Here is a 21,102-nt window from a genome sequence, read left to right as displayed (position 1 = left end):
GAAAATGGGAACACCAGAGAACAGAATCTGATTTTCTACTCCATCCCACATTTCCTGGGTTACTTTGCGTTGGCCCCTTCATCTCAGCATTCCTCCATCCCTCACCTGAAATGGAGAGAAGCTTCACCAAACCTATGGGCTGGAGGTCTCTGTTTTAAGGTGCCACAGCAGGGCTGGTTTGCCTCTGCCCCCAGTCCCACGAGAAGGTGGCAATGCAGGATCATCCCCAAACATGCAACAGGACTTACATATTAACTAGTGACAATGAAAAAAACCCACCCATTTACCAATTTACCAAAGAGAGGTGCAATCAATATCCTCAACCCAAGCTCCTTTCCAAGACTTAAAGAACTTTCTGGCCAAAAAAGTCATATCCTCAAGAGGTTACCCCCAGTACGTCTTGCCCTTAAAGGAGCATCGGTCCAGACGTAATTGGAAAAATTAAAGAGGAGGAGGGGGAAAGTAATTACAAGCCACTAGAGAAAAACAAACATGTTCTGAATGTAGACAAAACATTGAACAGAGGGGAATTAATAGTACTACAAATCAAAAGGGAAAAATGTCAGCAGAGATCAGCAGAAAGCGAACATCCTATTAAAAGCGAAAATAGAAATAATCAAAATCACGGAGCAACAGAGACGGGGGAAGGAATTTGGAAAGCAACCTGAAACGAAAATAAAGGAATGGAGTAAATTTTACGCGGTACTCAGCAGTAGTTAAAGCTGATGCATGAAGGTTTAAAAAACCCGAAGCCCCACCACGCAGGTGGGTCAGCAGGTGAGAGAAAGTCTCAGATGATTAGACTCAAGGGGTTTGTGAGTTATACCAACTGGGCCAGGCTGCCTCCCACTACACAAAGTGAACTGGGCAAGGCTAGAAAATCATTGCAGGAGATGTAAGGGTGTTTTCTGGTATCTCCCATGACGTCCTCCTTCCTCGCTCCTGGCAAGTGCGTTTTCTTTTGTTGAAGCCATGTTCTGAAACAGGCCTGCCCAATGCCATGAAGGCTGGGAAACTTTGGTACTTGAGCTGTTTAAAGAGGATAATATGATAAAAATATAAGGGGAGAAAATATAATGGTGTGATGGCAGAAAGGCTTCCAGCAAGTAGCACTGAAATAAATGAAATTTTGAAGTAAAAAATGAAATACCCTGTGTCGTGAGAGCGGGGTCATGACCAAGGACCGTCATCACCAACATGGGGTTTCCCTTTGTTGGTGCTTTATCTCCTTTCATTCACAGTGTTACTACCAGGCAAGGAGTGGGCTTCTTTCTGCTTGTCTTTAAAGGAACCACGAAGGTAGGTTAACACATCAGCCTTTATAAAATCCACAAACCCATTTTTCCTTTTAAAGCGTAAGGAACACATTCATATTTCACTCCCATTTCTCTCTAGTACAAAAGCACAGGGTCGGAATTAATGAGTAAAGTATTTGTGTGACGTTTTATATTGTATTGGCATTTATATAGTGCTTTTCACAGGCTTCATGTCAAAACCCTTTACAGGGCAATAAATCATACACCTTTCCTGATGAAATTGTATGTAGGCAATTGGGCACCTATCCTGCCCTCAGCAATGTCCCACGTGCGAGACACGGGAAGTGTGATGAAACCTGCAGAGGTGGGTCTGAAAAAAAATGGATGTAGGTCAACCCTTCCCCCCTTAATATCCTGCAACATGTTAAAAAGTCTTTAGAGCCCACTTGAACAGCCACAGGAAAGACCTAACCTTAACACGACAAAGCTTCTATTACAGTCTGAATTACTCAACATGCAAATTGAATTGTGGGTCTTACACTTAACCCCAGGATTATTTTTTTCCCCTTCTGAATTTAAACAAGATGTCAATTTACATGGAAAATAAGGATTTTTCAATTGAGTTCATTTCTAAAAATAGCGTTCATTCACAAGACTGAACCCGAGTACCAAATTTTGGATCCTAGGCTTTCTCTTAGCACTCGCAAACAGCTCTCCTAGCACTAGATTTGCAGTGTGACAATGCATCTCTGCCCTGCTGGCATTCGCTTTCTTATTTGCAGTTTTTCAGATAACAAAGAGTAATGAAGTTCTGAGAACTGTACCCCCGATTAGATTGTTTATTTGCATTCCTGCCGTGTTTCCAAAGCCATTTTTGGGTAAGAAAAAGTGGAAAGTCATTTAAAGTCTTTCTGGGGAGAAACGGCTGGAGTTGGTAAGCAGGAACCGGAGTTCTGCTCCATTGTCTGTCTGGGAGAAACACAGCGCTTCGCCCAGTTAAGAGCTTTTTGGGTTCCATTGGTGTCAAAGGAAGCTTTGCAGAGCGTCCCTCCTGGCAGACCATACCCCCCACCACTCCAATGCAATCGCCCCGAGATTGCACAAAGGCAATGGCTGAGAAGCAAATGGAAAATCTTTGCAGTAGCTCAACACCATTTTAAAACCACTTTTCCAACTCCCCTATCTGTAACACATGAAAACTGATAACATTCTGCACATACTGGCTGATAGTTCAAACGCATTAGAAACCAACTTAGTTATGATTTATTAGCCGGAAGAGCTGGTAGAATAATTTCTTAATGTGAAAGAATACAAAAAAAAATAAAATACTGTTCTCCACCAAACAGACGTCTAGATTACTTAATCTAAAATCAGAGTAATTCAGAAGTAAAACAAAAGTAAACAGGTAAAAACACATCGCCCGGTTCCATTAACCGCCATGGGCTACCTTAGAAGTGGAGGGTTCTTGCATCTTTTCAGAGGTGATTAATGTCTTACGAGATCTGACGTTAGCAGTTGCACTGCCACTTAACAAACCAGCGCAGCCTTCGCTTTCTTCTGGGTATTGTATCACAAGCTCTTAACTCACCAGAGCTCAAATTCACACACTGTTGTGGCGCTCTGATGGCAACGTAGCATAATTCTATCTCTTGTTCCCGTCTCAGTATACAACTTATTTAGTAGTTTAAAGAATGAGCTGTAAATAACATGCGTGTATAGACTTCACTGAGATGGATGACAACGATAATTAAAATGGTCTTTTCAGTGGGAGACACTATCGGCATCAATAGTTAAAGCAGAATTTTAAGAGTAACCAACACATTAGAGCCTGTAAATTCTATTCTTTCTGGCAGTAATACATTCGAAGATTAAATTAGACTAAATGTTTGTTACAACAAACGGATTTATGTTAGCATTCAGGATTATGCTCCCAGTCAATGTTTATTATGCTTTTGGTCATATTTATTCTAAGGGTCTCATTTTCCTACTTCCATAATTTTTTGATCAGTTTTGTTTAAATTGGAAGCCTTTTATTTTTCACTTTAAAAATTACTGTTTCTTCTTAAAACTTCTAGCAGGTTATGGTATCTGGAATGAGTACTAAGAAAAAGGAAACAAGCTAAAATAAATTACTATCTAATCTAACCCATCTGACTATTTCTAAAGCACCTATTTATTGTGATCTCGAAGTACTGGATCTCTGATAGCGTGTGATCTTTGATCTTAAATTGGACCTCCGATAACATTTTTAATTAAATATCTCATTTGATGCCTGCTGTAGCTAAGATGCAAAAAGCATCACATAAAGAACAAAAGTTATGAGAGCAGGGAACAGAAAAAGATGGGTAGTTATAGTGTGTTTATTGTACCCAAACAAAGAACCCCACCCTCCAGTTCCTGCTGAATTAAAATGATCAGGTTCAAAGTTCAAAGACTGAGTAAAAACTACCTGGAAATGAAAAATGCTTTCAATCTATTAAAAGTGAAATAAAACAGTTTGTCAGAAGCAAATTTGAGATACTCACAAAAACAATTCAGAAAAACTATGATTTTTTGGCTTCCTTTGCACTCCAATGCCCAGCAAATATTCCATTCTGTTGCAATCCTTCACTAGGAAGTGTTATTTAAGACTTTCACACTGGCTGAGATAAACCACGTTTGTTCTCTCCGAAAAGTGTTTTCAAAATACTTTTTAGCATAGGACTTATTAGTATTAAAGCACAAACGCACTGACAAACTTTATACGACTATATTCATCGTTGATTTGATAGCTATTTCTAAGAGCCGTTAAGAAGGAAGATTTCATTAGAGCACTGCTATTTCAATTTGTTGAGGCTTATATGAAAGCACACATCGACCAACACATTATATCAATACGGGGCACATACAAACACCACTCGCGGCTGACAGAAGTCGAGTGTGTTCAATTCCTTCCACATCAGATAGGAGTTACTCCCTTGTACGTTATATGCTGCTACTTCTGCTTAGGACATAAGTACAGATACCACAGTTCAGACCTTTCTGCTAGATACAGAATCCCAGAAGATTTCAATCACACTTAAACCCAACATATATTAAAGCCCACTGTTTTAGACGAAAGTCTTCAAGCACAGTATCATGATGCTTTGACTACCAAGTAGTCTTTTTCAAAATGTCTTTGAAAAAATGTCTGAAATATTCCCATTTGTTTTTCTATATTGTTTCTCTCATTCTGCACTCATCACCATAATATGAGCACACTCTAAAAGCACACTAAACAGCTGTCCAAGCATTTTTTTCCCCAGCATCTTCCCAGAGGGGGATGCATAAACTGTGTAGTGATTCATAAGATGTAAATTTTTCACTTTGATACAACCCTATGTAAAGATACCATCACGCGTTCTCTGACAGCTCTGCAGCCTAGAGGAGCAGCCTCTTGGTATCTGCTGCCTGGAAGAAGGCAGAGTGTAAACAGTAGTCATCTCACACTTGTATGAGGTCAAAATTCAGCCCTTTCATTTTTCACACAGATAATGACAAAAAAATTATAGCCACAACTGCAGCAAGCAGTAATAACAATAGGCATCAAGTTCCAGAAAGACCAACAGATGAAATTTCCATTTGTTCATTTTACAATGCAGTTGGTATTTCTAACTGCAGTAACCAAAGAAGCCCATGAAGGTGAAGAGCCAAGTCAATGTGGCATCCCTCAGATGGAGCAGCGGGAGCGGTGTTTGTGAAGGGCTCAGGTACAGCAGAGCCATCAGAGCTTCGCCTGCCAGTCCCTAGAGGTGCCCAGCGGCACCTCAGAACTCCAGGAGACCTTCCCTGGTGACACAGCAATTCTCTATCCACATCTCATATTTGAGCAGGAGCAGTCAGTAGAAGAATCTGGCTGAAGAATGAATGACAAAACCCTATAGAAGAGGCAGGAGAGAAAAGATCTCATTTTTCTCCTTCCTCACATTTCCTAAGGTAACTGTGGTTTAGCCTTTTGGTTTTCATTTTTCAGGAAAGTCCTTAAGCCTAGTTCACAGCAGTCTTTATGGCTGAGAGCTCATTCATCAAAAGCAAAATCTCAGATGCAAAGTTCATGACGGAGTGCTGAGGTGCAAAGTTGAAAAAGAAGAAAAATAATTTTTCCCATCCCGGAAATCATTTTAAAATTTCGGAAGCATTCCCAATTGCAACAAGATGGACTTAGAAGTGGGATTTGTTTGTTGCTTGGGGTTTTTTTGGTTTATTTTTACAAAAACACAGGAAAAGAGCACTCTAACAACATCATAACCCAGAATTAGGGCTCTCCTGGAATGTGAAGACTCCGAGGGTTAAGTCTTTCTTCTCAGACAGACAGATCAGGGTTAGAGCACACTCCCTTTAGATTCTTCCCTGAAAACAAACTTTTTATTACAGAAGTTTCACTGAAACTGGCATGTTCCCACAAAATGTTTCAGTGGTGAGAAATAAAGAGTTCCCGAGTGTAAAGCACTGCCAAAACTTTCCCAATGGTTTCTAGCCAGTGAGCAAGCAAATACGTCATTTTGCTATCGGTGGAGGAGGATCTCTCTGTCCCGGTGCTGCTGCGAGATCATGCTTCAGCTCATCCCTAGCAACTTGTTGGTGCTCCCGCACTGCTAGGTACCTAAAATGCATTTTCAAATGCATTTGAACAGTTTATATTGTAAATGCTTCTATAAAAGCAGTGACCATGGCTAAAGAACACAGGCAGAAAGCTACCGTGGCCTCTTTTCTATCCTTTTACAGTGATCTCTATTCTGTGCATATGCATATGCACATACACACCCATTCATGATGTGTGAAGAGATTTTGGAAATAAATCTTCCACAAATATTTACTCTTCAAACCTATATGCTTTTTAAAAGAGAAGTGGGATCCAGCTTTCACCTGTGGCACTTAGAACTTGCCTCTTGTTCACAGGTTGGGAAAGACCGGAAAAGAGAAGCTCTTACGTTGCTTGAAACTGAGTGCAAGGTGGTAACTCCCTGATTTGTCAAAACTCAAGGTGTTTCTGGAGGAGAAGTCCTGAAAAGGAGTCATGAATCTGATGAAAGGTTTGGGGGACATTAAGGCAAAGGACATGTGAGTCCCCCTATGAGCTGAGCGCAGCTGGGTATTTTGGAGAGGGTACACTTTTCTTAACCAAACTTAGAGGAGCAGCTATTCCAGAAGTCAGGGCTGCTGAGTCAACACTTCTAGAGACCACTCTTGTCTTGATCGCTTGTGAATACAGGTAAGCATTTCACATGTACACCTCCATGCTACTCCTTATTTTACTCAATCCATACTAACAGCAACGCGTTGCAGTTAGAATGCACGTAGAATTGCAGTTAGAAACCACGCTAACTCCATCTTTTTCCAAATTCCTTTGCTATCCACAAACAGGCAACACTCTGCTATTATTCCCAACAAACCTCTGCGTTAGAGGCAAAGCACCTCTGCGTTACAGGCAGAAGAACACCTCCATTAGCTGCTCTCAAAGAAAATCCAGCTGAGCAAAAGAAATCCTGCTTTCTCTCTGAAGACGACCTTGTGTGCTCAAAACAAACTTGAAAGAACTCCAATACTTCATGTAATTTTTAATTAATTCTATCTAGACACACAGCAGTCTGAGAAGCTGCAGTGTTATATATATAACCTCCTTATGTTTCACTATTTACATTGTGTTATTCTCTGGCTATTTCCCAACCTTATTCGTTCACCCTAGAGATCAATTTAAGCACCAAAATAAAGTATGATCTTATCTTTGCACTGTACAGAAAACCGAAACAAAATTTCTCACGGGAGGCAGGGGTTAAGACACTGGACTGGGTGTCAGAGAAGTGGTGTTCTATTCTTGCTTGGCTCTACCACTCACTTGCTGTGGGAGCTTGTAGAGCAAGATATAGAGCAGGAATGGAGACTCTAGCCAATAAATTCCTCCTCTGTAACTTTTCCTCTTTCATTATGCATGAGAGTGAGTTTTTCCAGCGTTCAGGCATACATCTGAAAGCTGGGGAAATGCGACTCAACCAAAATACAGAACCAGCAGAGAAAGAAAATGAGTGGAAAACATCAATTACAAAGTTTTCTTGGGCGCCTCTGAAGTACTGAAACAGAATGTCTACTCACACAGCGAAGACAGAGGACCAAAAGCAGTCCCAGTTTCAGCAGGCACACCTCCAGCTATTGCACTGGGCTGACTTTGGCCTGCTCTACTACTACTCCTTGATCCATTTTCTGCTTCAGGCAAGTTTTCTGAGACAGCAAACAATAAAGACTCAGGCCAGGAGGGAGAGGTTTTGTTTTGCTTTTAAAAAAATAGGAACCTACGCTTCGGTTTTTGAATAAGCAATCTGACTTTTAAAAAGTAAAAATAGAATTTATTAGGGCAACTTTGATTCAAAAACCATAGCTAAGGCTGTATCCAGATCTGGAGCAGCTAACAAACTGCCTAAATTAAGAATGACAAACTCTCAGTTAACTCCTACTGGAAGCAGTATTTCCATGCCCTTCAACAGGAGCAGACCAGACGGTACTTCTTGCTTTAGGAAATAGCTGTGATCTAATGCACAAATTTGCAATATTCCTTATCAGCTTGGGAGAAGTGAAAAAAAAGTAAGCACGTAGGTCCTCATTTAGGCATGGCTGGGGCTAGACTTTTGTACCACTATGCCAGCTAATAGTTGAAGAGCTGGATTTTTGCATCTACGGTGTTGAGTCACGTTCTAGGTGTTCAGTGCAGGCTCAACTCATTTGCTGACAGCTTTACAGCCAGGTCTTGGACCCTTTAGGCTCACAGAAACAGAACACTAATCTAGTTGTAGAATATTGTTCAATAATAACTTTTTGCTAAATTTTGTATATGATATATGGGAATAGCATATGCCTTGTTTTAAAATTTTAAGAGTTATATGAAATTAAAGACTGACCAATAGCCCCACAAAAGCAGCTGCTGTGCAATCAGTTCTCAAACACAGGTAACCCTATATAACAAAAAACACTATCTTGACCAAGACAGAAAAAAAATTTTCTTATTCTGACAATCCCTCAAAGTGACAAGTTTTCAGAAACTGTTGGTCTGAAAGTCAGGCCCGCTAGGGCTCCTTTAAGGTGACCAAATATAGGATATATCCAGTCAGAAGTGATTTATTAAAAGCGTCAGCCGTGAACATTGGTCTCCTTCCATACAAAGTGTTTGTTCTTTCCTCCTTTTTTTGTGTCAAAACTCTAATATTTTGTATTTTTCAGGGCCTGTAACAAACTGTCCCAGCCAGTTGCTTAAGAAGGAGAACTACCTATTTGATATGTAAGAACAGTCCTTCCAATTTCATACTTTCTAAAATTTTCTGTATTTTAATTGCTGAAATATTAGGTAACCACAGTCTTTAATCTTTAATCTAAGTGCAACGCACACTTGATATATAACAATTATTTTTTAATAAAATATAATTATAAAAAATTCAAGGCAGTCTCAGGGACTGTGCAACTGAAACTGTTAATATACCTGAGGGATTATTTCTACGCTTATGTATATTAGGCATTATATAAAACATAGGATTTCTTGGGATGTTATCAACAAAGGAGATTTTTTTTTTTTAAACCTGCTTTTTACTGATTGCATTATCAAATTCAATTTTATTAGCTTGAATCTTCTGGGAAGGATATGATTTTAATAATGCATAAAAGGTTTGCCTAGTAGTTGGCTGTTGGCTCTTACTTGATACTTAATGTAATCTGTAATTACTATAGCAGCTCCTATGTTGGCTGGTGTGTTAAGGTCACTGGAAAGCTATACTGTGTTGTACTTGGTGTACAAGTACATCCTTCTGGTGATTGATGGCTGCACCCTATGGAAATGTTTTAATTTTGTCCTTGAAACATGCCTTTAAGGAACGCTGTCAATACGTATTCCTCCTTGTCAAGCAGTACATGGTCCTTAGTAATCTGTAGACAGCCCAAGACCTGTCTTTCTACCAATGAGCATTAAATAACCTCTCCCCTGGATTTAAAATTTGGTTCCCAAGTCTTCAACCAATGAACTTACACACCTCTTACTTATTAGAAAGAGCAAATTTAAAAAGCACATTTTACCTTGCACGAGCATTAAGATGGAAAACACTTGAAGCTCTCACTATACTAAAAAAAAAAAAAAAAAAAAAAGTGTTGCAGGACTTAGCTTCAAGAAGGTAGACTTTCACCTTTTTAAGTATTGTTCCTTCTTGCAATACTTTTTCTTTAAACTGTATTCCTGAACTATCTGAAACACTTGGCCAGAACTTACAGTTGAGAAACACACTTAAAGCATGATTTGAACTGGCTTATGTTACAAGACCAAGCTGTATTTTAAAGAAGTTTAACGTTACTGTGCTGTAGCCAAGCCCAGTGATACGGCTGGCTCACAAGCCAGCAAGTCACCTGCGGCTTCACGTGTCATCTGCTTCAGCGGGACCACCGAGATAAATTTGAAAATAGAAGCACGGTGTTGGAAACATTCCAGAACTGCAGTATCCTCAAGCTTATTAAACTTGGACTGTATACTCAGGAGATTCCCATGAAATAGATTGACGACTGAAGCAATAGTCAATATTAATCTCAGAATAGGCAATTTAACTGTTAGTCCACATCTGTTTATGATCCTCATTGGACATAAACCAACTTTTTGTCCTGGTGATACAAGTTTGTTACATTAAAAACAGCATTTCTGGGGGAAAAACCAGTATGGAAAGTCATCTGATTGGAGATTGAAAAATGAGCTTGGTAGAAAAATTGATGATTTTGAAAAGCTGATTAATGGGTAATTTTTTTCTGTACTTCATAACAATTTCTGTACTAGAAAACATTACCTTTACGTTCTATAAGTTTATTTATTTGAGGCAAGTTGTTCACTGAAAGGTTCATGTGCTTTCACAAGGAAAATCAGGAGCAAGACTCCACTTGTCATTTACCAATATTTGCCATCCATTTTGATAGTTTCAAACTCATAGTTGCTGCTCCCTCTGAAAACAATTAGAACACTGATTAATAAGCCATACGAATAGGAATTTGTAAAATACTTTATCAGTTATATTTTAGTATTTAAAACACTGATAAAGAATCATTATCTTCATCTCCAATTAAAAAAAAACAAAAGTCCCCCCCGACATAAGTTTTCAAGATTTTCTTTCAGTATAGAACTTCACGTTTTAGCTTGTTGGTTACCTATTTTTCACCAAAATTCATTCATTTCATGTTCTCTAAATGACCTGCTGAGGAGATGGGTGTCCTCATCTCTGGTTCTAGCCAAGAGTGACTATGGCTTTTCCGTATCTCCCAGCTCACATTGACAATGATGTAGATTCTTCTCAGGACCAGATGCATTTAAACTCTAGACAAGAGTCAAGAGGAGTTTTTATAACACCAGTTCCTCTTAGCTCTTATTGCAAGTTTAAACCTGCTGGAAGACCAACACAGTTGGAAAGTAAACATATTGTTGCTCATGCCTAATGAAAGAATGGGGAGCTTTTAAACATTTCTCTCTGTAACTGCTAAATGACTAGCACGTACAGACTAATAAACCTCTGCCTTTGAACAAGTGTTGCAATTTTCTCCACTGAAAATGAATTAATTAATCAGCCGTGTTGCATCATTCTTGTCATCAGAAAAAAAGAAAACCAAACAAACACAAGAAACTGAGGAACAAAACATCTAATATTTCTATATGCTGCATGGTCAAGTCTGAGGGTTTGCTATTTTGCTATAAATACAACCAATCTAAAATCAACATCAACACAGAAGAAAAGTGCTATTGAACACATCAGTGAGAACCCCCGTTACCTGTAAGGCCACTACTGTAATCCCCGATAATTTATTGGGAGCAGAATCAAAGGACTACAACATGCAACTTCAATAAAAAAATCCAACCAGAATAAATAGAGAAAACATGAAAACGTTGATTTTTCTGGCACTCTGTTTGAAAGGAAGAGTTAAATTAATACATGAAAAGATCCTATCAGCTCTGACTTGTCTGAGTTATTAATTGAACACCTTCTTGGAAACATGTAGATAAAGACGTGTACCTTAGAGAATACGAGATAAGAGTGAAAGGGAGAGAAATTAGCAGTTTTGCCAGTTCACTCCCTTAATTGTCAAGCTAGGGTTGTTCAAAGCTGCCTGGAAGAGCGTAAAATGAAATGGTAACTAAAGTGGAGGCTGATGATGCAGAAGATAAAAACTTCAGGATTATACTTAAACATACTTATCTTTAGACACAGAAGAGGCTGTAAAGCCAGCTGAACGATATAAAGCTGTTCTAAAACAAGACAAATGTATACTCCATGTGTTATAAGCAGTTCAAGCTGCTTCCTGTGATGAAAAACATGGACTGTACGGTAGACATACTACAGCTAAGTACAATAGATCCCATGATACAGTTGTTTAAAGGAATATTAGAGTGATGAAAGAAGTGATGGAATTCTGCTCTTTAGGAGGCTCAGAGGCTGAACCAGAGCGAAAAGGTTTAAGCATGCAGACTTGGTAAATTTTCCTGATCCCGAAAGTTTGCGACCTAGAAGACAGTTTTATGTGTGAAGAGCCTGGCCTCTCAGGAAACAATACAGCTCTAAGGGTCTATTGCCCTGGGCAAAAGGAGAAGAGGAGAAGAGGATAGTGCTGCTCAGCACTTCTCATCGACAGCCCCAAAAGGTCAGTATCGTTATCACCACTTTATAGATGAAGAATCTAAGAAGCCCAGAAGGGCACATCTGGAGTCAGTAGCAGTCGTGGGTCCAAACCCCCTTCATCACCTCATTTCAGTCAGTTCCTATCCTTTCTGCCTTATTCTATCCCCCACCGAGCACAGTGAAGCATCCAACTGTACAATTCAGAGAATACCAATACAGTAATAAGAAACAACTTTATTAAAATACTAATTGCAGCACAAAAATGTTTTCTATGAAATTATCATAGCTGCCAATATTCCATCATTAATGTACAAAAGTCTGATTATCTTTTCAATAAAAGCAGAGAAATGCTAGCCTTTAAACTCATTATCATTGCAAAACAGAATGCTCTGATAATGCATGAGAACTTCGGTTTGCAGCTGTAAAATTCCCAAAAGTCTTGTGACTTGGTTATAACTTTGTTATAGATGATTACCTTCCTCACTCACATATACCTCCCACGTTGGCTTTGGGGACACGAAATATATATTCCACAAAAGCAAACCGCATTTATTTAAATAAATGAGAAACGGGGAGGGGATTTTGTCCTATAACATATCGCTGTCCACTAGAAAGGCTAACATTTGAACATCAGTTTCAAGTTATACCATGCATTTTTAGAGGGAAAAGTAAAATGGAAGATCTGCAAATCCTGATCTCTGACACCCTTTTCCATAGGATCAAGGTATCAAACTAATTTGTCAAGGTGAATCCTAAAGTTTATAAACAGGAAATAAAAATCTTTAATTTGTGCAAAGGTATGTTTTAATTAGTTTCTCAACCAAACTGAAAATGACTACCATCTTGAGCAAGCTTGAAAAGGAATAAATACGTAATGTTAACCAACATTTCTTAATCACTTGAGTTCATCTACATTGGAAAACAATTTTTAAATACCTTTTTACATAAGGATAACAATTCATTATAGTGCCTTCCTGAGAAGCTTAAATAGCATCTTTCAAAAAGTTTGCTTTGAGGTTGATTCTATTAAAAAAATATATAAAATATTTAAATTGCAAAGGTTTCTATTTAATGGCAGTTTACCCATACTTAAAAAAAAACAAAAGGCTTTACAAATAGTTTCACTTAAATTCCTACCCAGGAATGATCCTTCTTGCACATTAAATTCTGTAATGCACTGAGCTCTACTCTTCTGTTTTACAAATGAATGGCTATTGCCATCTACCGTTGGAAAAAAATATGGTCAACAGCAAGAGCACATCCAACACCTTCTCCTAGCACAGATAAGATGTAGAAAACAAAGACTTCACCAACCATAGCAGAGCAGCTTACCTTATGGAAATCTTTGAAACACAATATTCAACCGGACAAAGAGAGGTAGAAAAAAGTCTCTTCTGCTCCTAAACCATTATCATTTTTAGCTCTGCTATAACTGGGAACTATACACAAATCCAAACATCGACAATTGTTCTTTTGGTGTGGATTTGAGGGGTTGTAATACTCCCTCAATGACTGTAGCTAGAATTGAACACACACAAATTAAAAGATTAACTAATAAAGCTTAATTTTAAGATACCACTAAGCCCAAGTCATGATCATGCCTCTGCAAACTGAAAACTATAAGCGCAGAAGGTAAAAGCCATCCTCCAGGTCTCTATGCAAAGGCCACGCAGCACAGAACTCTTGCTTGAAGATGGACCTGATGGGACCCATCACGCAGGTCAAAGTCACCGAACGCAGGACCAAGACCCAGAGCTGTTCTCTCAGACGCTTATGTCAGAGGTTTAGCATTGCCTGGGACTGTTTTTTCCAAGCTTCTTTTGGATAAAACCACTTCCCCACTTGGGTGTGTTAAGCTGAATACAGAGAACTGGGCAAAGAAAGGCACTGAAAGTTATTATATGTTTAAGCCATCTTTAGTCTATATTTTTAGCATTTACAAAGATTGGATTGCATAACTTCACTTTACCACTAAATTACTTATGTAAAAATGATTGAGACATATGCTTCTTCCATTCCCTTTGCTGATAAATATCCTTAGATATGACATCCAACCACATTTTGAAAGTACCCCTTGTTGAGGCAATCTACAAACAGAATTAGGGTAGGGTTCTATTAATGTTTGCCAGACCTGTTGGAGGTTAAACAGCCTTTGAATTAAACCATTCTTTACTCTGTGATAATTATTATTTCTCCTTAAGACACTTTTTGTTGTCTCTATGCAAGGTCAACTTGAGCCGTTTTGTTAAGACTCAATACCGTAGTTCAACGTTAACTCTACCTACACTGTTCCTGCAAAGCCTGCATGCACTGTCACCTCTGCAAATGACTTTTGGAAATATTTAGCAGAACTTTCAGTAAGTGAAAAAAATTCCAGCTTTTCTACTGGTCATTTCAAGTACATAGTGAAGTGTACTTTAATTTTACACACAAAGTTATACCAACACGTGAATCCATGTTAATTTAAACATCCATCTTTGGATGGATCTCCATCTTTGCATATAAACCTCTCCAACTGATTTAAATCTTCCTTGGTTTTGGTTTGTTGTGCTCTGGCACATCACATACAACCCAAACCATCCTGACTGATATTAAATTAACGCAAGAAGGCTAAGAAGTAAACTGGAAATGGTTTAATGAAACCCATGTAAGATAAAGTACTGCTGCTTCCATATAAAGCCAGCTCTTCAGAGAGTGGAGGAATGTTCTTGTTGAGATCGGGAAGGGTGACAATGTGGAGAGGTGACTGAAGGCAGGGTCCAAGGTAGAGCCAGGAGTGGGGGACAGCTCAAGACCCCTGCGTGCTACATGATGCCACAGGCAGAATAAGCTGCAGCTGACCTCATACTTAGAAATGTACACTCAAAAATGTGGTGATGGGGGTGACACTCATCCGCCCAGGGTCCCCAAACCTGTCAGTTCTTGAAACGCCCTCAAAAGAGGGCTGTTCACACAAGCACAGTAATATTATACCTCCTGCTATCCCATCAATCCTATGGGATCTCCTAAGGGATTTCATCCACATTGTGCTGATATTTTTTTCCTAGGTTCGCCACAGGAGGAAGCTATTTCCCACAGGGACAGAAAACTCTAGTGTGTTTAGAAACAGCACACCAGAAAGATGACCATGCAAAAGGAAGGCAACCCCATGCATGTATTAGCAGAGCACAGAGAAGCCATTTCGTGCTGCTTGGGCAATCGACAGTGCTTTATCTCCTTTGGCCAAAACACTTTCCGTGTTCCCAACATGTTATGACAAATGTTGTATGACTGATCTCAAACAGTGAAAACGTCCACCCTAAGCAGATGCAGGCAAGACAACCTTCAAAGCTCATCTCCTAAACATTCGTTAGCCAACTTCCTGACGACTTGCTGCTAATTTCTCAGCATCTGGCACTCAATAACAAGTCACCCAGGATGCACAATCCTAATTCCCAAACCACCTGAACAGCAGCCCAGAGTGTGAACCTCAATAACGGGCTTTCATAATTTTATTGAGCACAAGTGCTCCTTTTCTCCCAAACATCATCACCTCTCTCTGTATCACTTTGCGTCAGGGCTGGCATTGACAGTAAACACCAGCTTCAAACGAACCAGGAGATTTTTAAAACCAAGAACAAAGATTTTAAAACCAAACAAATCTGGAGATATTAACAAGAGCACTTGTTAATAGGGAGGCAATAGGGAAGAAAATACACTTAATGCCAAGTGATTCAAGCATGGCACTGGGGTGGAACCTGCTCCCCCGAGCTGCTAACTCCCGCAGGCAACTACTACTCACTGCCAGAGAGCCATCAAATAGAATTTCTTTGACTCACACCGAGGCGGCTGCCACTTGCAAACAGTTTTAAACTCTTCTGGGGAGAAATTGCTGAGAGCTTCTGGTTTGCTTCCTAAAAAGCAGCAGTAGCACCTTTTTTTGGACTGTTTCACTGGGGTCGGGGAGGCAGCTGCAGGCTGTTCAGAAACAGTAGCAAGCTGTAGCGACAACAGCTACATTTGGTGTAGTCTCCTCAACAATCCCATATTGTACAAAGTTTTCCTTGCTACCATATCTGAATAGAAACAAAAGTAGATCAAGTTCTCAATTTCTAAACATTTTTTTCCCAACACGCAAATCTGCAGAGCATACACTTTTTCATGCATACAGAAACTTGGCAGTTTAAGCTTATCACCTCTCGCAGAAGTGACAGCGAAAAAAAAAAAAAAAATCATTGTATGTGCCACAAACCCAGATGTATTTAAGAAATACTTTTCTCAGGGAAGCAAGACACTTTTAAGACAAGGAGATTTTCATATGCAAAAAACAGTGTACTAAGCGCATGAAATATCTTGGCTTTGCATGTTCAGTTGCGAGTCTGGAAGGAAGTATTCGATGCTAAGTGAAAGCTGTTGCTCAGAAACAAGATAAAACAATGAAAACACATAAGTTACTTTGAAACAAGAAAGAACATTAGCAGTGGCAGAGCCAGCGCTAGTTTTAGCTACAACAGGTTTATTAAGTGACATTCAGATTCCACTACCAGAAAGGAACTATACATCTTCAAGTGTATGACGTCGGACTCTCCCATTTACACTTATTCTGGCAACAGAAAGTTTCCTTCAAACGGAATTAAAAAAAATTAAGTACCCGAGTTCACTCCCACCCTCTGTGTGAAGAAAAAGACCCAGAAGGCCACAAGATGGCACTGGCCAAACACTCAGGAAATTATTGAAGGGTTGGTTAAACTTGAGCATTGAGTCATGCCCAAGCCCAGTTTCTAGGGCCATGTCTGTTCCCCGCTGAGGTGAGATCTGTGGTGGGGCAGAAGCGCACAATTGGTTTCCACCACCCAGGGCACCCACGGGTGCCTGCATTTTGGGGAAATTTTCTACAGGATGCTGACTACAGAAGCACAGAAAAGGTTTGCCCTGTGGTAAGAACTACCAGCAGAGTTGACTGAATAGCCTGTTTCCATGATGGTGAGCGGCACAGGATGGGCTCCCTGCTCTGCTCCTTGGCCTGCAGCAGGTAGGTTTGCTGAACGGGCCAAAGCCTCTGTGCAGAGAGGAACATCCGGGGACAAGCCCTGACACTTTCCCCCTCACAATCTATCCTTCCACACCTCAGCAAAATATTTATCGCTCAGGCTTGGAGGCTTGCGTGGTTTTGCAAAAACTCAGCTCTGTGCTTCCAAAATCGATAAGTAAAACTCGGCATTTCTTGAAGTCAGTGAGTAAAATTCAACGAGTAAAATTCAACATTTCTAAATTTCCATCGCCGCAGGGCCCTCCCAGATAAGATCACAGCAGGCGGTGGGAACCCAGCCCTCCCACCGCCCATCTCCTGGGAGGGAGCGGGGACACACACCAAAAAAGCCTCTGACGCCGTGGGGCTCGGTTGGCCCCCGGCATCCCCTCAGACCCCGTCGAGGCCGGGGGCCACCGCGACCCTGACCCCCGCCTGCCTCAGCGGGGCCGGGCCGCCTCATGGCGGGGAGGGGAAGGGGGGTCGGGCGCAGCCCACCGGCGGGAAGGGGGAGCCGGCGGGCGGGTGTCGGAGCGGCGCCGGCCGCGCGCCCCACGGCTGAGGGAAGCGCGGGCGGGTCGGGCCGGTGGGCGCCGCTCCCGTTTTGCTCTGCTGGGATCCCCCCCGGCGCGGAGGAGGAGGCGGGGAACGCGCCCCTCTTCTCCCGGCCGCCGCCGAGGCTGACAGAGACGAACTCTTCGCGGCGGCAGTGGCGAGAGCCGGCCGACCGCGGCCTGCGGGCGATGCGGCGGCGGGAGCCTCCGCAGCGGTCCCCCGGCTGCGGGGCGGGGGGTGGGTACAAGGGGACCCCAGGGCGGGCCGGAGCGAGGAGCCCCCTCGCTGACGTTTTTTGATGGCAGACCCCCTTTCTCCTTTCCCCCCCGCCGTCCCCCCCCCCCCCCGGGCTGCTCCCCTCGCCCGCTGAAAGTCAGCGAGTAAAACAGCGGGCGGGCGCGGGGAGCGCGGCGACAGCCATTAGGGTTAGTGATAGCCGGGACTCCCCACTCGCCACGCGACGTGGGGGCGCCCCCGCCGGGCGTCTTAAACCCCCCGCGGCCACGCCCACCGCGCCTCGATTGGCCGGAAGGGGGGTACCCTCCTCCACCGCCATTGGCTGCGTTGGGGCGAGGGGGCGGGAGGGTCGGAGTGGCGGGAGTTTGGAAGCCTGGGGCCATTCGCCCGCCGGCCGCCCCACGTGCTCGCGGGCGCGCGCCTGGCCCTGCCCCGCCCCTTCCCTGGGACCGGGAGCTGCGGCCGGGGCGGGGGCCGGGGCGGGGGCCGGGGTCGGGGCCGGGGCCTGGGTCCCGCCACCCGGAGCCGGGCCTGGGGCTCGGAGGGGGAACCTGGAGGCTGGGGCTTAGGGTTTAGCACTGGGACTTGGGGGCTGGGACCCTCATCCAGGCCCTGCCTGCCTCGGTCGAGGACCCTTGTGTGAGGAACTAGGCCCAGAATCCCCCCGGTCCCCCCCGAAGCAGGGCTGCGCCAGCCCCCTGCACGCCGCTGGGACAGGGGGTTCATCTCCTCTGTGATATCCCCCTGGGCAGGGCGTATTGTCCCCCTGCGGTACCTGCTCCCGGCCCGGGTTGCCAGCTGTCCCGCCTCTGCTGCGTCACCTTCCTCAGAACGGTTCTCCCGTGTTTGCTTTTTGACCCTGAGATTTCCACGGAAAAACAGGGCGGTTTGGGGCCACACGGTTTTGCAGAGATGATTCTTGCGCTTTGGAAGCAAGAGCGTGGAGCTCTCGGTCTTCCTGACTTTACTTGTGGGTATACGGGACACCGGTGTTCCGGTAAGGAACCTCTTTAAAAACACATTTTACAGAACGATGTATCCTTGGACTAAGAACACATGACGATGATTCGGTCGTGACAGAATTGGAGCAGAGCTTGTCAACCCCCGATGACTCTGCGCCGACCTCCGGAGGGTGAAAGAGGGTTTCGGGACAACGAAACCTTTGGTTCTGAACCATAATTTCACGGCCACCGGGAAGGTGGTAAGTTTTTTTCCACCTTTTCACTAGGATTCTTAGTCATCTCTTCCTCGAGGCTCAGGCACACACAACATCATTTTTCTTTTATGTACAAGGAGCTCCTCGACTGTGGTGACTCGTGAAGTGTTGCCTTCTTTCAGCCTCCACGTCAGGTGCTCTGTAGGACCACAACTGGCCAGGACAAGCTGGAGAACATCACGGAGCAAGCAGTAGCCTTCGAAGACTGTGGGTGACACCGTAACCGGAGTCTGTCACAGCCTGTGCTGAGGGCTGAAGCCCAGAGTGTGAGCCCAGCCTGGACAGACACTGGTCCGTCCATGTGCTTAGGGAAGAGCTACTCCGGTTTTTCTGGCTTAACCAGTGGTTCCTCAGTCAGAATCACTGTCTGCTCACTACTCTTCATCTTTAGGGCATAGACATTCTTCCCCTCAGCCTCCCCATCTCCCCAGGGTGTGATTATCCCGCGCCCTTTCGGGTACCTACAGGAATCAAACAAAATGCAGCGGCACTGGACAAGACCTCTTCCAGCCCAGCCTCCCTGGCAACACCAGCATCTCCCCTTGGTCAGGGTAGTCTGGGGGTGTCCCAGGTGAAGGATGTTAGGAAAAAGCACTGCTCCTACGCTAAATTATGCGTGTTGTTTTGAAAAAAAAAATGCTGGGAAGATATTTGTCCCTTTCACAGGCCAGGCAACTTCAGCAGCTGGGAGAGCGGAGACCATCCTGCTCCTCAGAGAAGGTTATAGCGTGTTACTTAAACAGGACCTTCCTTAACTGTGGTTGTCAAGCAGTGACCGAACATATTATTATATCGATAATAATACATATTCATCAGTTAATTTGTATTCTGTGTTTCATTAATTTCTTCTTAATTATTAAAATGTAATCCTTGGGGACTGCTGAAGACCTTGCAGGAACAAAACGGGTGTTATTAATATAGGGGCAATATGCGATCGGGCAGAGAAGCGGCTGCAATCTCACCCTTTTCACGCTGGGTGCTACAGTTGTGCCCAACGGATCTTGTGATGGTGACTTTTGTGATGGTTTTTTTGACTGTGCCACTAAGAACACAAAGTGCGTTCCCACAAGAGTTTTTCCATGTGGACCTGAGAGATGTTGCACGCATGAAAGGAGCTAATAAGGACGCTCATTTTTCCCAAATGCTCTATTGTGGCATCTCTTACATGCACATCCTTGCAGCTATTAGAAACCTCTGCATGGTGATGGCAGGAGTGTTAAGAAATCTTGCAGCTGCCACTGCCAAACTCCATGGAATATTGCCACTGCTGGCTTCCAACTTTCTTCTGTTTCCCCTTTGCCTTCCCTGTCACTGCTTTCTCCTGGAGCCTTTCCTATTTCATTTCTCTTGGCCTTTCTTATTCCTCCTCCCACCGGCTGGGGTTTGGCTTGTGTTTCCCTTTGCAGAGGGTGGCAAAGCTAAGTTATAAAGCTATAGCTCCTTCCAAGATCAGGCATTTCAGTGCCTGCTGTACCAGAAAATCCAGGAGGATTAGTCACTTCCTCATGTTCCAAGCTCCAGCTGTAGCCAGAGGCCTGCGGAGGAGACGCAGCCTGAGGCAAGAGGCCTGCGAAGGAGACGCAGCCTGAGGTGACACACTCTGTGCTCTCGCTGTTGCTTTGTTACCCAAACGACTCCCTTTCCCCTCGTTGGTTGGCACTGTCTTATTCTGATTTTTGACAGAAACACGTTGAAACCGCCCTGTTTTGTTCCCGCTGTGCTTTACACCTCTCCTTGGCAGCTCTGCCCTGTTTGTCCCGCTCATCCCACCTTTGTTATCTGGAGCCGGAGGGCAAAGATCTTTGTCCCTCCCTGCTCCTCCCATTTCCCGGGGCTCGCCAGCTCCTTTTGTTGGAATTTTCCTCCGTGTGCGCGCTTGTGCGGGTCCTCGGGTGATGCAGCGCCCCGGGAAGGCTGAGGCCGGGCTGAGGCGGCCCGCTATTACCAGCGCCGCCGTGAGGTAAGGGGCACGCGGCGTTTCCGTAGTGTAGTGGTTATCACGTTCGCCTAACACGCGAAAGGTCCCCGGTTCGAAACCGGGCGGAAACACCAGCCGGTGTGGCTTTTTTCATCCTCTCATGCATTTTATTTACCGACCCGGGGTGTAGGGCGATGACCGACGCCGTGTTAGATCACCCCCACCAGCGCCCGGTGTTACGGCTCTCCAGTCCCACCGGCTCTGTTCCCCCTCAC

The 21,102-nt window shown here is 43.4% G+C and overlaps 1 non-coding gene across 1 annotated transcript; it reads left to right on the top strand.

Moving 5' to 3' along the window:
- Nucleotides 1-20,885: 20,885 nt before the first annotated feature.
- Nucleotides 20,886-20,958, top strand: TRNAV-AAC (transfer RNA valine (anticodon AAC)). Its single transcript has one exon. It is a non-coding gene; the product is annotated as a tRNA-Val (tRNA).
- Nucleotides 20,959-21,102: the final 144 nt, after the last annotated feature.

The sequence above is a fragment of the Numenius arquata genome, chromosome 9, assembly GCF_964106895.1.
Source record: "Numenius arquata chromosome 9, bNumArq3.hap1.1, whole genome shotgun sequence".
NCBI lineage: Eukaryota > Metazoa > Chordata > Aves > Charadriiformes > Scolopacidae > Numenius > Numenius arquata.
The sequence above is the reverse complement of the archived record's forward strand: the minus strand, read 5'-3'. Positions and strand labels throughout refer to the sequence as shown.